General features: G+C 37.8%; 1 protein-coding gene across 1 annotated transcript in view; it reads right to left on the bottom strand.

Moving 5' to 3' along the window:
* KCNMB4 (potassium calcium-activated channel subfamily M regulatory beta subunit 4) overlaps nucleotides 1-17976 on the bottom strand; it is a 56444-nt gene that overhangs the window by 36490 nt on the left and 1978 nt on the right. The gene's annotated exons all lie outside the window — the stretch shown is intronic.

Here is a 17976-nt window from a genome sequence, read left to right as displayed (position 1 = left end):
ATTGAAATATAGTCCATTTTTTATAGAGATATGGCATTATGCAGATAAATCTAATTCTGATGCACCTAATTTTTAATACAACCAAACTGAAATTACGAAACTTTGGCCAGTCCTCACTTAACATCATTGATAGGTTCCTGGAACTGCAATGAAACAATGTATAACAAAACCAATCTTACTTTAGGCTAATTGACAGAAACAAGAGTTAAATTTCCAGGGCATCTCATCAGTATTATAATGAAAAGACACTGAACGAAATGACATGATTTGAGGACCTTTTGTATTATTTCAAATTTCCCATTTGGCACAATACAGAAAATATTCCAATAACAAAAATAACCTTTTGTCCTTACAGGATAAGGATACATTACAAACAATTAGTTACAATCTAGTAGCAAACAAAAAGCTCTCTTTTTGAGAGCCCGCCTATCAACAAAGGGAAGCAAAAAATAAAAAGTTAATTTGATCTCCAGTTTCTATCTATGGATGTTGATATTTTCCTCTTCTACCTTTAACTAACAAATTAAGCATGTACTCTCCTCAGATACTGCTCTCAACAGTTAAAACTCCAGTTTTCTTTTGTTACCTTCTCTCGGACAACAAAATCAGCATTAAAGTTCCTCTCAAGTACATACTCAGTGCATTTTGCTAACAGATGCCTTTTCCTAGCCATGCCTCTTACAAAATAGTTCTCTCTGACGGGACTCTATTACTCTAAGCAAGATAGATTCAGCAGAATTGGAAAATCACTTTTAACTCTAGATGTTAAAATTAGCCCTTAGCATTCTCATCCATTTTCTCCAATTCAGTCTTTTATAATGATGATGAACAGGATGAGAACAATGCCAGCTTACAGTTATTAAGTGTTTACAATAGACCAGTGTAATAAATGCTTACCAGGTTTTAACTGGTAACAATCTTATAACGATCTCCATTTTACAGATGAGGAAATTGAGATTTCTGTCAGCTCCACAACTGGAATTAGATTCTGGTAATTTTATCACATTCTACTCTCAGATGTTTTACCAAGGTGTCCATTATTAAGCAGGTAAAATATCCATTAGCTTTATAGTCTAATTTCAGTGGTATCGTTTTAGAGTATGTAATTTATAAGTAACTTCCCATTATTTCCCGGTAAAAGACAAACTTTCTAGCATGATGTACAAAGCTCATCATGATCGGATCGCTGTCTTTTCTTGGCCTCACAAGCCTGGGGTGCAGCCATATAGAAGCACTTGCTCCCAAAATCTGCCACGTACTGCCACAGCTACCCGTCTGGCACATGCTATTCTCTCTCCTCTTAATGCCCCTCTTTCCTTAGTCCCCTTCTCTCAAGATAACAGTTTTGGTGTTACCTGTTTGGGGGAGGCTTCTCTTTTTTTACTCCACAGTTAAGCCCACCTCATTTGTGCAGCCATAGATGCTGCACCCCACACTCTCACAGCTGAAATCACACAGTAGCATCCTTGTCCGTTTTATGTCAGCCTCCCCAGTTCGCTGGCAAGTTGGGACAGAGCTAATTTTTTCTTTTCTGTATCTTCACACTTAGAACTATTTCTGGTAAGAGTGAAGTTTCAAAAATGTTGGTAGAATTAATTAGTAATGACACACTTAACAACCAGCAATTCCACTTTTGGATATTTATCCAAAGAAAATGGAAACACGAACTTTAAAAGATATATGTACCCCTATGTTCATTGCAGAATTATTTACAACAGCCAAGCTATGGAAGCAACCCAGGTGTCCATCAATCAATTAATGGATAAAGAAAATATGCAGCAATAAAAAAGAATGAAATTGTGCCATCTGCGATAATATGGATGGATCTAGAGGGTATTATGCTAAGCGAAATAAGCCAGGCAGAGAAAGACAAATACTGCATGGTCTCACTTACATGTAGAGTCTAAAAAAACAAAAACAACAAACAAAACAAAAAACAGACTCATAGAAACAGAGACTAAAAAGGATGGTTACCGGAAGGGAAAAGGTGGGGGAAAGGGTGAAAAAAGTGAAGGGAATATAGTTAATAATATTGTGATAAGTTGGCATGGTGACAGATGATTACTAGAATTAGTGGGGTGATCACTTTGTAAGCTATAAAAATGTTGTATCACCATATTGTACACCTGAAACTAATACAACTAATATAATATTGTATGATAACATAAATAATGACTCTTAGAAACATTTTTATTCAAAATGATAAAGCTATTTTCACAGTGGTTAAACATTTTTTTTAAAAGACAATATAAATAAATTTTAAATTTTAGTCAATTTGGCTATTTTCTATTATATATAGCAAATTCACATTATGCAAATATTATTTTAATGATGGAATCACTGCATATTTATCTTCTGCATATATAGTTCCACTTCTATTAATAACAGTAATATAAAGCTAAAAGTTTCTGTGAAATTATGAATTCTGAGTTCATTCAAAGCAGCAGTTGGGCTTAGAAGCAATGGAGACCGTTAGATAGGGCTCCAGTCCTATTATTTGTTGGGTGTTTGGGCTTGAATACAAAACATCTTTTTTCTGGATTTCATTGTTGTTTTTTCTAATCTGTAGTCTCCAAAACAATCTCTAGCTCTACATTTCTGATTCTCTTCTTGGAGGTACAGCAAACATGTCCCCAGCGGAAGCAGGACTACAAACACTATTACAATCTTTTTCCCAGGAGAGATCCTGCCCACTGGGGAGATGACTGGCAGCCCAACCAAGACACCGTTTCAGCCAGAAAAAAGGCCGAGTGTGGTAGGTCCTTTCTTGGGGGTCCGTACTTGGGGAAATGTTCATAAGGGGAATCTGATTTTCCTATTGCTTATTTCCTATAATGTGCTGGACGTTTCCGTCTCTTTTAAAACATTTTTTAAAATATCACGATCAATTAGTTTATAAAGGGAGAACAGGAGACAATTGTGCTCTTTGTAGGAAGGAGAAATTTCTAGATTTAGAGGTAGAAGCTGTGAAACCCTAAAAATTCATCAGAGCCCTTTTTGCAATGGGTATACTCGACATAAGGGGTATAATAAACATTTTAGGGAATAACAAGTAACGACCAAATGTAATTAAAGCAGACTTAAAATTTTTGCACATTAACTGGGGATGGGTTTTAAAGAAATGTCTCTATCAAATGACAATTCTATGATCTAACCAGGAGAATCACACCTACATGTTTCTGAAAAAGTCACACACAAACTTTCACTGAGTGCGTAGTTTTATATTACATATGTCATGGTTTCATGTGAAATAAAAGAAAAGTTTCTTGCCTTTAGGAAACTTTGAGCTAGTGTGGATGGATTCTTGGAAGCAAAGTATTTTTTTCATTAAGGAAAATAACCTGAGATCAAAATCCAAGTATTCTTTCCATGGACAGCATTCTTTCCAAAGAGTGTCATAGATTAAATAATGATCTTAGACTACTCTAGCAATGTTTAAAGCTCATATTGCCTTGAAAGGAAAATTTTTTAAAGGCTAAACTTTATGTTCCAAAAAGTCGTTACTGTTCATTTTCTTTTATCTTGATTCTCCAGGTTAATTGGTCTTTAAAATGTCTGTGAAGCCAAACTCAGATTCTCCCTAGATTCCTCCTCAATTCTACTTAAGCGGATCAGTGTAAATGGTTAATATTTTAAAATAAGTTATAAATGAAATTTCAAAGTAGTGTTCTAGCAAAAAATTTTATAAGATCAGTCATAGAGATTCCTTTTCTTTCTATGTTGCTCAAGTCTGATGGCTTTCCAGACACTATAATAGCTCCATCATGAATCTCTCTCCTTTGGGGGAGGGGCACAAAGAATAATGTCATATCATCATCACCATCACCATCACCATCACCATCATCATCAACATCATCAAGGCCGACATTTGTTGACTATAGGTCAAGTATGTCATTAATCCAAATCTCATTTAATCCAAATGAGCAAATATTATAATCACTCCCATTTTACAGATGAGAAAACTGAGGGGCAGAGGGGTTTAGGAAAACTTGCCCTAAGTAACAATGAAACGGCAAAGCTGGGATTCAGACTGTCGAGTTCTTAACCACTGCACCACACTGCCTCCTACATCTGTCTGTCTTTACAGCTTCCCAGTTTTCTCTCTTTGGTGCTCCCTGATTGGGGGCTAAGGGAGATGAGCTTACTTTTGTATTCCTCTCTTGGAGAACTAGTGTAATGATTCTTTAGAAATGAAATTGGTGTAGTCCTCCTGAGGACTACTAATGGCTGAAGCATGACTGGAACCAGTCACTTGCAGTCCTTCGTTTTCCTGGTACATTCTCAGAGAAATGCACTGTAAGTCTTCACTTGTTCCCTCCGGCCTCAATTTGGCTCTAGAGTTGGTTTTTGGTGCCATGAATGTAATTTCACTTAGATGAATTTATAGATGCAGTGTCTTTAGTCATGGAGGACAATGAGCATTCCCTTGGAGAAACTTCCTCATCCAGTCCTGACCTTTTTTGTTTTTCATTTGCAAAGGCATCATTTCCTAATATCTAATATGACTGTTTCCCAAATAACCTGCCTAGAGTCTGTGTCATTTGCTGCCTAAACTTGCATGAAATTACTTTCTTTCAAAGGTCAGGAGAAAAAGAGACATGTGATATATTTGTTTAATGCTTAACTTTTACTTTTGCATTCAAGAACAAAGTTGATGGGATCAACTGGGCTATTCCGGGTATATTAACAGAAAGGCTTCCAGTGAGTTTATTAAGGGAAGATACTATGTATCATCACTTGATGTGGAATATTTGATTACATACCTATTATTACTTATTTTTCCATCATCTTATTTTAGGGCTTATCAAGATTTATAATAGCATTCTTTTTCAGCCTGCCACAATGGATTTATATTTTAATAGAACTCTTCTTGAGTGGGTTCTTTGTGTGGTAAGTGTCTTGAGGATTACATTTCAATCATGTGGGCAGAGTAGGCAGAATTCACTTTCTTCCATTACTGAGTCATTTAAGAAAACCACTGCACAAAACACGAGATCTATTTAACTAAACATTGGGGACCGCGTTAGATATTCCTCGCTCCTTACCCCTTTCCCTCCTCCCTTCCCCAGAGCATGCAGTGTTGTAATAGCATATTTACAAAGGGCTTTGTAAGTGGAAGTGAAGTGAAAGAGGAAGTGAAGATTGGGCTTTGGGCTTTTGAGATTTTGAGAGAAGACTTTACAGAAGTCTTGTGTCCTATGAGTTTGTGTCCTTAGAGTTTGCTTCCAAGTAAATGGGTTGGGAAGATGACATTCCAAGAAGAAATGGAAAGTGCAAAGACTCTGTGTGTGGATGTTCCAGAAAGACTGAGTCATCTAATGTGCTCGGAGCACAGGGGGCATGGGAGATGGCATTGGAAAATGCCCAAATTATCTGAACTACTACTCACTGGAGAATTGTTCTTCTCCCTTGAAATGCTTCTGTGAAAGTTTCTCCTACCTCCCACAGAGGATCCCTACCCAGCCACCAATGCTCCTTTAGTTAGAATTTATCATTGTGAGTTGATACCACATCTGCATTTTTTAAATGAAATAATATTCATTTAATTTTTGGATCTGACAAGACTGCTAAGGTTGGTGATATTATCATAGCTGAGAAAAGTTTGAAACAACACTCCACTTTCAAGAGAAAACAGTTCATTCCGCTTTAAAGTTAGAAAATAAAAATACACAGTCTTGCCAAATGTAAAGGTCAATTCTAAATAGAAGAAGTCAGACCAAAACAAGAAATTTAATCTGGAAGAAGCTCAATAGTTATTATTTATAACAAGCATGACCTGTACATGTAAAAATTTGTTCAATGGCTTATAATTGTAATATAAAATCGTTGAGTAGGTGGCCAATCCTCTCATGAGCATATAGGACACTGAAATAAAAGAAAACTTTCTTAAATGTTCATGCATGCATTCCGATATGCCTCACTAATGACATTAGTGTGTCCTGTATTGTTTATTGTAAGGTACACAAATCCAGTGTGTGTGTGTGTGTGTGTGTGTGTGTGTGTGTGTGTGTGTGTGTTTATATAGTTAATGAAATACTACAAACATCATTTCTACATGAAGGAGACCACTAAGCCCTGTCCAAGATAAGTCCCCTAGAACCAGATTGATAGATGGTGGTGATAAAAATTGATGTTTCATATTTATAGCAGAATATATTTTCCAAAGATGACTGTACCAATATTTATCCCATTTCACATGCTCTTACAATGTGACACTGACACTCCTCTATTCAGGGGTGTGGGTTTATCTTCCCTTCCCTAGAACGTGGATGAGCCTGTGATTACAAAGTGATGCTGTGTGACTTCCAAGGCTAATTCAGAAAACGTGACATAGTTCCTGCTTGCATCTCTCTCTTAGGAATGCCTGCCCTTGGAATCTGGACACTGCTGTGAGGAAACCCTAAGTAGCCAATGCAGATAGACCGCATGAAAAGGCCTGTGTGGAGAGGAACTGAGCCCTCCAGCCAACAGCCAGCATCAACTGCCTGATATGTGAGTACACGAGCCTTCGGATGATTCCAGCCCCCAGGCTTTGACTATTCCACTGAGACCTCAGACGTCATGGAGCGGAGATAAACTGTCCCTATCATGCCCTGCCTGAATTTCTAACCCACAGAATTTGTGAGCATAATAAAAATGATCTGATCCACAGAGATCTTTGACAGTGGCTAATGAATCATAGGACCCCAAGGACTAAAATGGTGGATAGCCTTCTAGGGTTCTCCTTGACCTACATACCTGAAAAATACTTGAGGTTTGATGAAATAAAGTCCAGTGATGTAAGATAAGGCTCCTCATCCAATCCCCAGGTCTAAAGCTCCTTGAATGAAGGGGAGGCTGATTAGCCTTGAGGAAAAATCCCGTAGTAGCAAGTCAAGTCGTGCCTACCGAAATTTCCTCCTACCCTTTCTCAAGAGAACATACAGACATTTACCAGAATAGCTGTGCGGTGAGGAAAGGGCAGACATTTAGAGTATTACTGACCACTGGCTCTGTGCTAACCCTGATCGCTGGCTATCTTAAGTATGACAGTGCTCAGAATGGGGGTTCTCTGGGTCAGGGAAAAATAGTTTTGACCCAAGTGGTGTGACAGTGGGCCCAGTGATCCATGAACTCTCCTGTGGTTGTTCCTGCAGATCCTGAATGTACAGAAACAGGATACATGTTAGCACCAGTCCTCACTCCTACCTTGAGCCCCTTACCCATGGGCAGAAGGATATTATGGTAGGTGACTGTGAAACTACTGGCTCCTTCCCCTACAGTAAACCTGTACCCCAATACTGCTTCCCCGGGAAGTCACAGAGATTGCAGGAGTGGGAATTCCTTTCACACGGCCATTTACCTTGCCTATTTGGCTCTTGAAGAAGACAGAAATGGCTTAGAGAATGACTGTATTGTTAAATGAATCAGTAGTGACTCTACTTTCAGCTGCTGTTTCAGATAGAGTCTCTTAAAGCAAATAAACTAACCTCTGGAGCCTATTCTACGGTGATGGCTCCAGCAAATGCTGTTTTTTTTCATCCGTGTGGACAGAGAGCATCAGGGATGGTGCAGACTTGGCTGTCTTACTCAGAACCACCTGACCTCACTGGTCATAATGCTACAGTCTGCAGGGACCTTGACCCCTCACCGTCCCATAGACTCAGACGTTATTTCTCTGGAAAGCAGACAATACACAGTGCCCTAGATTCCCTGGTGAAGCACAGGTGAGCCGGACGGTGAGCAACTTAAGTCTTATCACATCAGTCATGCTTCTTGGGGTCTAGTGGTCTATGGAATTTCTGGATACCCCCTCCAAAGTGAAAGACAGATAGCGGCACCTTTCACTCCTTAAAAGAAGAAAGAGCCACAATGCTTGGTGGGCATCTCCATATTTTGAAAGAAACATGTAGTACCAGTATTTGGGATTACTACTCTGACCCATTTCAGGAAACACCACCGCCATAACACTGCCCATAACACTGCCAGCTTCCGGTGGCAGCCAGAACAGATGAACCTGCTCCAGCTGCTTTAGGCTACAGGAAGTCCTCTCAGTTCACTATTGTGGCCCAGTGCCCCCAACAGTATATAAGGGGTCTGTGCCAGTTGGAGGATATAGGGCGCCCACTGAGAGTCCTGATAGCATAAAGTAAACCCATGCTTTCTTTGGCAAATAACTATCCTCCTTTTGAGAAGCCACTGGTTTGTTACTGTCAGTAGAGTCTGAATGCCTGAACGTGTAACATCAAATCATCATATTATCCATTGTACACTGGACTATGTGACCCACTAGGACATAAGAGTGGGTTTACAGGGCTGAAGGAGGTCCTGCAGGCAAATCAGTTTCATAAGCAAATGGCTCACACTCCCAAGGTGTCTCCTCTTTGTGTTCTATCACCTTTCCCAACTTGTCCTGCTATGCAATTGTTAATCTAGGCCTGTTTTCCTCATACTAGATGTACGTACTTCCAGGAGTACTCTGCAGTGTGCTAGTGGGTACTTGAAGCCTATGACCAATTTTGGCAGATGAAAAAAATTGAGTTCAATGAAAATAACTTTGAACAAAACTTCTGATCGTTTATTTTTTCTTTTAAGAAGTGCATTTATGGGCACGGGCTAACAAATAATAAATTGCATTTTAATTAAATTGAATCTCTTCTCAGAAACAGAACTCTGATCAATTCATAAACTCTAAAAGTTGTATTTCTCATGCACTCTTTCTCAGAAAGCTACTTGAGGATGTACTCCACCAAAACAAAGGTATAAACCAAGAGAGCGGAAGGCATGGGGGTCAAGGAAACAGAGTATCCAACAGAGGAGGTCCACGGCAGTCCTAAGGAGCAACCATTTCAGTTTGGGACACTAGGCTGCAGGAGTCCAGACAGGGTATCCCAGGGAATTTTAAAAGGAGAATGAAATGGTTACCTATTATGAATAACCATATGAAAAACAGTATACGAAGGTGTTTTACAATTCTTTGGGAGAATTTTGGAAAAGTTTACCTAAGAAAGTAAAATATGAAAAGGGGATGATTATTAGTTCAAGAAAAATAAAGTTACAGAAATGAATACATAGTTAAAATAAGTTAAGCATTCAATATTAATTTAGTAAAAAATTATGATAGGCCTACATTTAAAGGATGAGGGAGGAAAAATGGGGTCGAACAGGGTGATGTAAGCAAGTTAAATCCTCATATTCCATCATAGGCGGGCAATAGAATCTAAAATATATACATCAGAGAGCCTACTGTTTAGAAACATGAAGGTAAATACCAAGAAAAAAACTGAAAATAGTTAAAAACAATTGTCTATAGGTGGCAAAAGGGGTTGGGACAGAGGAGTTCCAACAATTCTATTGAGAACTGGAGAAAAATCTACTTTTTTAAAATCTCTATTAGATTATTTTAGTTTGGAAGTTTATATTATCCTATGGAATCACCATATCATCCTACGGTTTTTAAATTTATTGGCATAGTATTGATAAAAGTATTCACTCAAAATTATTTTAACTTTTCCTGTACTTGTGGTTATTTCCTCATTCTTGTTTCTAAGTATGTGTTTTTGAAGAGCCTTTCTTTGGTAACTAAACTTGTTGAGGATTCGTATCTGACCTTATCTTTCCGGAAAAACAAAACAAACCTGCACTCCTTGAAAATGCTCAGCATATCTCCAGTGGGAATTTGAAGCTCTGCAAGATTTTAATGCCATAAATTTGTGTTGTTAATTTTCTACCCAGCTGCTCTGCAAAATAAAATAAACATCAGCTGAAAAACACTGAAGGTCAAAGTGTTTGACATTAACCCGAAAACAGACATTCAGTATATCACCTGGGCATGGGAGCTAAAGCTGGATGAAAGAAAGCTCAAGGCAGCGAGGAGGTAGAGGCCACCTCAAATCTAAGCAGTGAGTGCACCCACCACTGAGTGAAGTTCTCCGCGGATTGCATCAGAAAGCAAGCTCCAACCCAGCAGGAATTTCCTTCACCACTGCATCCCCAGAACCTACAGTACAGCCTGCCACTTACAGGTTCTCCATAAACCTCTGGTGAATTAACGATCCTGCAGATATTTAAAAATAATACAACCTGTAGATATTTGAACAAGTAGGTACTTTCCCACCAGCTATAAAGATTAAGGAATGGAGAATTGGAGATACTGAGATACCAGAAACTATGCTGCTGCCTCAATATGACAAATAAAGTTTGTGACAAAAATCCCTAAACTCTTTCCTCATCTGTGAAATTTTCCCTACTTGATGCCTCAGTAAGTACAAATGCAAATGCCAAGATTTACCTGTTCAATTTGTTCAAGTATTTATCAATAATACCTTCTGGAATGTTACATACATTATCTATAATCCCCAGTCTGTGGAGAAACTGAGGATCAAGAAGTTAGGTGACTGACCTACAGATGCACAGATTCAGGTGTAAGCACCACAGCCTTTTCCATTATTCCCATGAAACCAGCTATGTGTGTAGCTCTGTCCTGGACACCGTTTGTGAAACCTAATATTGTCCCCAAAATGGGGACTGTAGAACAGGCTTTTCCATTCCCTCCATATTGTGGTGACGTCAACTGGTTGGGTGAGATGGGTGTACAAGTACAACACACTAGGGTTTTCTCAAGTGGCCTCATCTTCAGTACACTGACCCTCACAGTTGTATTATTTAGTCTTTTCCCACATGTTTCAGAGTATTATGGGGGATTGGCTCACGCAATAATGGAGGCTAAGAAGTCCCATGATCTGCTCTCTGCAAGGAGGCCCAGGAAAGCTAGTGATATAATTCTGTCTGAGTCTGAGGGCCTGAGAACCAGGGGAGCCAAAGACATAAGTCCAAGTCCAAAGGCTCCAGAACCAAGGGCACTAATGCCATGTTCCAGCCCAAACATAGAACAAATTAGCCCTCCCTCTGCCTTTCTGTTCTACTTAGGTCCTTACAGATTGGATGACGCCCACCCACATTAGCTCTTTTTTACCAAGTCTATAGATACAAATGCTAATCTCTTCCAGGAACACCCTCACAGACACACCCAGAAATAATGTTTTGCCAGTTTTCTGGCATCTCTTAGCCCAGTCAAGTTGGCATATAAAATTAACCATTACACCTAGTGTTCTACTGAAGAGATAGGCATTTATTGCTAAGATTTATGCACATGTTGAGTTTTAAATCATTTCTCTACCATGGTGCAAATATTCTTCCAAATTTGTCACTTTTCTTTCAATTTTAATGTTTCAAAAATATGTATGTTGCAGCATGTATCAACACTTCATTCCTTCTTAGAGTCAAATAATATTCCCTATATGGATATAGTACATTTTATTTATCCATTCATCAGTTGCTCGATATTTGAGTTGTTTTTATTTTTTGGCTATTATAATGCTGCTATGAATAGTTGTATAAAAGCTTTTGGGTGGACATGTGTTTTCATGTCTCCTGGGTATGTACCTAAGAATGGAATTTCTGGGTCATATGGTAACTACATTCACCTTTTTGAGGAACTGTCAACTGTTCTCTAAAGTGGCTGCATCTTTTACATTTTTCCCAGCAATGTATGTGGGTTCCAGTTTCTCCGCACTCTCACCAACACTTGTTACTGTCTTTTCTAAAATACATATATAGTCATTCTAGTAGGTTGGAATTGGTATCTTATTGTGGTTTTTATTTGTATTTCCCTATTTCCCTAATGACTAATGATGTTGAACATATTTTTCACATGCATATTGGCCATTTGCATGCCTTCTTTGGAAAAATATCTATTCACATTTTTTGCCTATTTCTTAATTGGCAAAAAAAATTCTTAATTATTTGCCCTTTTTATTATTATGAGTTGTAAAAGTTCTTTATATATCATATATATTCGACCTTTATCAGGTATGATTGGTAAAAATTTTCTCTCATTCTGTAGTTGTCTTTTCACTTTCTTTTTTTTTTTCAAGTATGCATTAGTTTATTTTGTGTATTTCTTAACCTTATGTAGACGAAATCCATATGGGAACTGATAAGCAGAACTGAGGATTTCGTTGTTACTAAGCAGTATTATTGGCTGGTTTTCCATTCTTTAGAAACATTGTAAAATAATGTTGGCCTGATAAAAACTATTATATAAATATATGTATTACAAAAGGAAAAATTAGGTTAACTTTCTAGGATTTAGGATTTTTCTTTAATGAGATACAACATCAATATATGCTGCTGTAATATAGTGAGATTATAACTAGCAAACTGGTCACCACATAAGATTTAAAAGTCCATTTGGTCTACTAAATCAATTAGATGAGTGGTTCAGAAGAATTAGATGAACGGATAGTCTTTCACATGTGCAACAGTATACAGAGAACTTCTAGTGACCCAATCTACTGAATTCTGCTACTCAACAAAGCAAATACTTAAAATGAATTTGTTTGAATTAGTTCACTTACAAGAATCGTCACATAATTAAATAATTTCATAAACACATGGTTTTCAATATAACACTGATAATTTTTAAAGAAGTGGATATTACCACAACTCAAAAGTACAAGTTTTTCCACATGGATTTATGTGTTCTAGGGAATAGCTAAGGCACAGCATGAGGAATAGTTAGAAACATACGTAATATGAAAAGCCATTCTATTCAGTATTTTACTGTGATTAATTATGGTAATTGTAACATAAGTGTACTGTTTATCTAGGAACTCAACTGAATATGAAACTCTGCTAAAGACCAAAAAAAAAGTGTTTTAATTCAAGCTAAATAAGGCTTGACATCTTCATTTATAATAAGTGTCTAAAACATTTTAAATAAACAAAGTGTGTCAAAACTTATGAAAAGGTCCCAGCAGCCTGCACATTATATTGTTTCTAAAGAGCTATAATATGGGTATTATTAATATGTTCTGACCAAGTCTTTAAATATTTAATCATATTAGTCACCTATTCAAAGACCTTCCTTGGCTTCTGTATTAGTTTCCTATTGCTGTCCTAACAAACTTAGTTAATAAAATTTGCTTAAAACAATGCAAATGTATTATTTTACAATTCAGGAGGTCAGAATTCAGAATGGGTCTCACTGAGCTAAAATCAAGACACCAGCTGAGCTGCATTCTTTTCTGGAGGCTCTAGGGAGAATCCACTTTCTTGCCTTTTCCCACCTCCCAGGAAAAGGAGGCTGCCTGCATTCCTGGCTCATGGCCTCCTTCTCTATTCAAAACGAGCAATGGGTTGTAGAGTCTTTCTCAGATTGCATTATTCTGACCTCCTCTTCCACAGTTAAGGACCTCTGTGATTACACTGCACCCACCAGGATAATCTCCCTATTTTAATGTCACCTGATTAGCAAGCACTCTTAACTCCATCTGCAAGTTGAATTCCCCTTTGCCAGTATAACATAAGATATTGACAAATTCTGGGGATTAGAATGTGGACATCTTGGGGGGCAGGGCAGCACCAGGGCTTCCCAGTGTTTAGTAAACCTATGCTGGCTGCCAAAGATTTCTCCTGCCTTACTCACAAGCCTCCACTCTTTGTGCCCTGTGTTCCAGTCTACTTTGCCCATCCTGTAAAATACCCCTTACTTGCACAGCTCCATAGCTTTACTCCTGGCATTTTCTCTTCCTTGTTCTCTTCATACCTTCCAGCTTTCCTCCCAAGACGAAAATTCTATTCATTCTCAAGATCACGGCAAATGATGTTTCATTCTCCCCGAAGCTTTTCCCTTAACCTTTCCTCTCTACATGTCCATAGCATATTGTTTGGACCTCCCTGCAGAAGTTAACATTTTACCTTGTTTGATAGTTGTTTGTGTTCTTATCTCCTCTGCTAGACAGTGATCTCCTGAGGGCAGAAACTCATGGGTTCATCCTCACTGATATGGATTTTAGGCATATCTAAAACGGAACCCTTGCTTTTTCATCCATGCTGCTCGAAAACTGCTCTCCTCTCGTTTTCCTGTCTAGTACAATCACCTCCTTTCACCGAGGTGGGCTTGCCATGAACCTTGGAGTCATCCTCAACTCCTCTTTCCCTCATTGCTTCCATATGATCCATTAGCGAACCTCACCAGTGCTACTCCTGATCTAAGTCACCACCATCTTCTGCCTGTCCTGTTGGACTCCCCACGGCCAGTCTTGCCTCTGTACCTCTCACCTTGTACAAGCAATTATGTACGTGTGTACACACGCACTCACATACACACAAAAATTCTATCATCAACTCAGCAGCCAGAGGAATCATTTACATTTTTTAAAGGTCTAAGTCTGATTATATCTCAGTCCTGCTCAACGTCAGTGAGCCTACCATTCATTACCGGTAGAATAGAATCCAAAGTCTTCATCACGTTCTGTAAGGCCCTACTCTCATCTCCCGCTGTTGTCTGCCTCACTGTGTTCCTACATCATTGCCTTCCTCACTGCTCCTCACACAAGCCTGGCAGTCATGTGCCTCAGGGCCTTTGCACTTGCTGTTCCCCCAGCCTGTGGAACACTCTTTCTTCAGATAACCACATGATTCATTCCTCTATGTCCTTTAGGTCTCTGCTCATCCCTTCAGGTTCTTTGGGTCTTTGTGCAAATGTCACTCCATCAGAGCCATCTTCCCTGACCATCCCATGCAAAAGAGCAGCCCTTCGTTTCTTCCATCATTGTCTCTACCCTCACACGGCTTGAATTTTCAGTACACATGTATCATTACATGATATTACATTACAAATCTATTTCTTGCCTATCACCCTCCAAAATGTAAACTTCATGAGGGCAGAGACTTTATTTTGATCTCTATTCTAGTCTCAGAATCTGGAAGCATGCATAGCACAGAGTAGGCATTTAATTAGGCATTTAATTCATATTTGTTATATGAATGAACTCATCTTTGTATGTCCTCCTGTTTCTTGCCCAGTTCTTTGATCATAATAGATGCTAGAGAAATATTTGCGGAATTGAGTTTGATGTACTTACTCAAAATTATTTAATATAATCCCCACAGTAAGGAAAAAAACTACAGTAAGCCACATTGTCATTGAGAAAGAAAGACTGTAAAGAAGTTATCACAATTCAGCTTAGCCTTTTGTTATTTAGTTTTGATACGATGGACCTCCCTGGAGCGCAAAGGATATCACATTGAACATTTACTTCAAGGATGGAGTTCAGAAATTAATCCCAGCAGCACACGCTGTCCACCCAGGGATTGTGTGGGTGGGGAGGGGGGCACACAAGCCCGGATACCAAGAAGGTGCCTGTAAGCCACAATGCCCATAGTTAGGTACACCCAGTTTGGGGGATATACTTAAATTTTAAAGCCACTTCTAATTCCACCTAAGTTTTTCTTCTCATCAATACATTTCTCTCACTTTTACAGTACTGGTTTCTCAGACAGACCTTTGTCCTTTGTTTTTAGGTCTTTCATATCAAAGAAACAAACTCAAGGCAAAATTAAAACATTTAGCTTCTAATCATCCACTCTCTCTTGTTTCACATGCAAAAAGCCAGTTTTAAAAATTTATCTTTTCTTTGCCATCCAAGGTATATACTGATGCAAAAGCGAATGTCTGGAACTGCATCAGCTCATTTCATTTACACTCAACCAATTTAAAATGATCATTTCCATACTACAGTTGATCCTTGAACAAGGGGCTAGAGGCACCAACACTCAGAGTCCAAAATCCACGCATAACCTTCGACTCCCCAAAATTTAACTATTAATAGCGTACTGTTGACCAGAAGCCTTACTAATAACACAAATAGTTGATTAACACATATTTTGTATGTTATATGCATTATATACTGTATTTTTGCAGTAAAGTAAGCTAAAGAAAATGTTATTAAGAAAATCATAATGAAGAAAAAATACATTTATTACATTTATTGAAAAAAATCTACATGTAAGTGGACCCATACATGCATTTCAAACTCATGTTGTTCAAGGGTCAAATGTAATTTTAAATGATTCTCCACTTGTCCTTCAGAATTTCCTTGAGTCCCTCCTTTTGTACCAGCACCCTATATTCATTCAGTAACATGGGTAACATCTTTTACCGTAAAAACACAAACATTAATCACAATGAATCCTTTTGGTTATTTTACTTTTCTTGACCAATAGATGAGTGCTTTCTCTAACCCACTGGTTTTTGACTCTGTCTCCCCATTAGAATCACTTGCAGAACTGTTTAAAAAACATGAATGCCCTAGACCCACCCACAACCAAGTACGAATCTTCGAGGGCTGGACCAAGGCATTAGAATTTCTTTTTAAAGTTCTCCTGGTGGTTCTAATGCGCAGTCACAGTGAGAATCAAAACCCTTGGCATACACAAGTCACAAAGAAACTATGCAGTGATGGGAATAGCATCAAGAGGAAATTGATCACAAATTTAGATTTTGCTATAGTTAATTCACAGAGCAGATCGTTGTCATGTGTATAATTGGTTGACTTGAATACTACATTACGCGACTAGATACAGTGATTACTGCGGACCATAAGGATATGATTCAAAACATAAATAACTTGAATATGACTTGAAGATACTTTGAAGAAATTATTAGTCAAAGGTCAAATTTATTCACACTATCTTCTTTAGTAGTCTATGGTTAAGAAGTTACGTAGTTGCAATGTTTTTTCCTTTTCGAGGAAGGGAGAAAAATCCTTGTTCTCTTTTTTCTGAAAAGTGATTCCCTAAATGGTTTCCCATGGTAGAAGGGGTCATAAAGAAGAGAAGGCTGAAGGTCATTAGCATCCATGACACGGTAGGGAATCCAGGCATTCTACAAAGGGAACAGGCGGGTAATCGGCCTTCAATAAAGAGGTAAGGTAGGGCAAAAAAAAAAAAAAAAAAAAAAAGAGAGAGAGAGAGAGAGAGAGAGAGAGAGATGTAGGCAGCCAAAATGAAACAGAAATGGGCACTGGGTACTGCCTAATTGCAGGGACACTGGGGAAACATTCTGCTTATGTGCTGGACTCGGGCACAACATTTTGGTGACATTGAATTTTTCCATCACTAATTGCTTACAAGAATTTCCAAACTGAGCATTTAATTGCCCAAAAATAGGAAGATAACTGTAAAAGAACAAACTTATGTCCTATAAATACTACAATGCATCATAATTTGGATACAGAGCTGTACGTATACTGATTTGGCTGAGGAAACCTTAAGTAAATTGGCTGGGACGTTGTTCATCATTTTCTGTAACAGATACATCTTTCACTAATGCTGTCATTTCTTCAATACTTTATACAACGTTATTTTGTTCAGCTACTTCTTCAAAACAATAGTTGCCAGGATCTGAACTGGCACTGGAAGAAAATAGATTATTTGTAACAAAAAGAGAAAATTGTAGTATTACATAAAGCATTATGACTTGTTCCAAGTGGTCTAAAAATTTATGTCCTAATCATTCCAATTTACTTTTTCTGCCAGATCCTTCAAAATTGCCTGGAAATTGGGAAACTGCCTTTTAAAGTAAATTCTAACTTCTCAATGTCTTTATTAGGTATTAGCCATTTACTCGTATATGTGTATGTTATTTATTAGTGACTGAATTATAATAAGCTAATTAGCAATATTTCACTAATTTTAACACCTCCTAGATGATAAACTACCATGCAATTTCTGAATCACTATTACTGCTTGGCCTCTTTCTTTATATTAATGGCTTAATCTGGGGGGAAAACGTGATGTTTCTAAAGCCCTGAGATTTCTTTTGAAATTCCTGAGCATTATGTAGATTAATTTAGAACTACTTGTCTTTGAGATATTATTGCTTCTTCAAGACTTTGAACATTATAATCTGTCTAAATTCTGTATTTCTGTATTTACTGCTTATATGTTATCTTCATTTTTAAGGTAAATGAATATTCATTTATCAGAGGAATGTCTTTTTTTAAGAGGAGTCATATTTTTTAAAAGGAATCCCTTTAAAATTTTTTCCTAAATTCAAGAATTTACCGTTTTGGAGATAAGACCAGCAGTTTTGCTGTAGAGAAATGGTAAACTTATTTTAAATACTTTAAAAATATAAACATAGAAATG

This window comes from Rhinolophus ferrumequinum, chromosome 10 (assembly GCF_004115265.2).
Source record: "Rhinolophus ferrumequinum isolate MPI-CBG mRhiFer1 chromosome 10, mRhiFer1_v1.p, whole genome shotgun sequence".
In the NCBI taxonomy this organism is placed as follows: Eukaryota; Metazoa; Chordata; class Mammalia; order Chiroptera; family Rhinolophidae; genus Rhinolophus; species Rhinolophus ferrumequinum.
The sequence above is the reverse complement of the archived record's forward strand: the minus strand, read 5'-3'. Positions and strand labels throughout refer to the sequence as shown.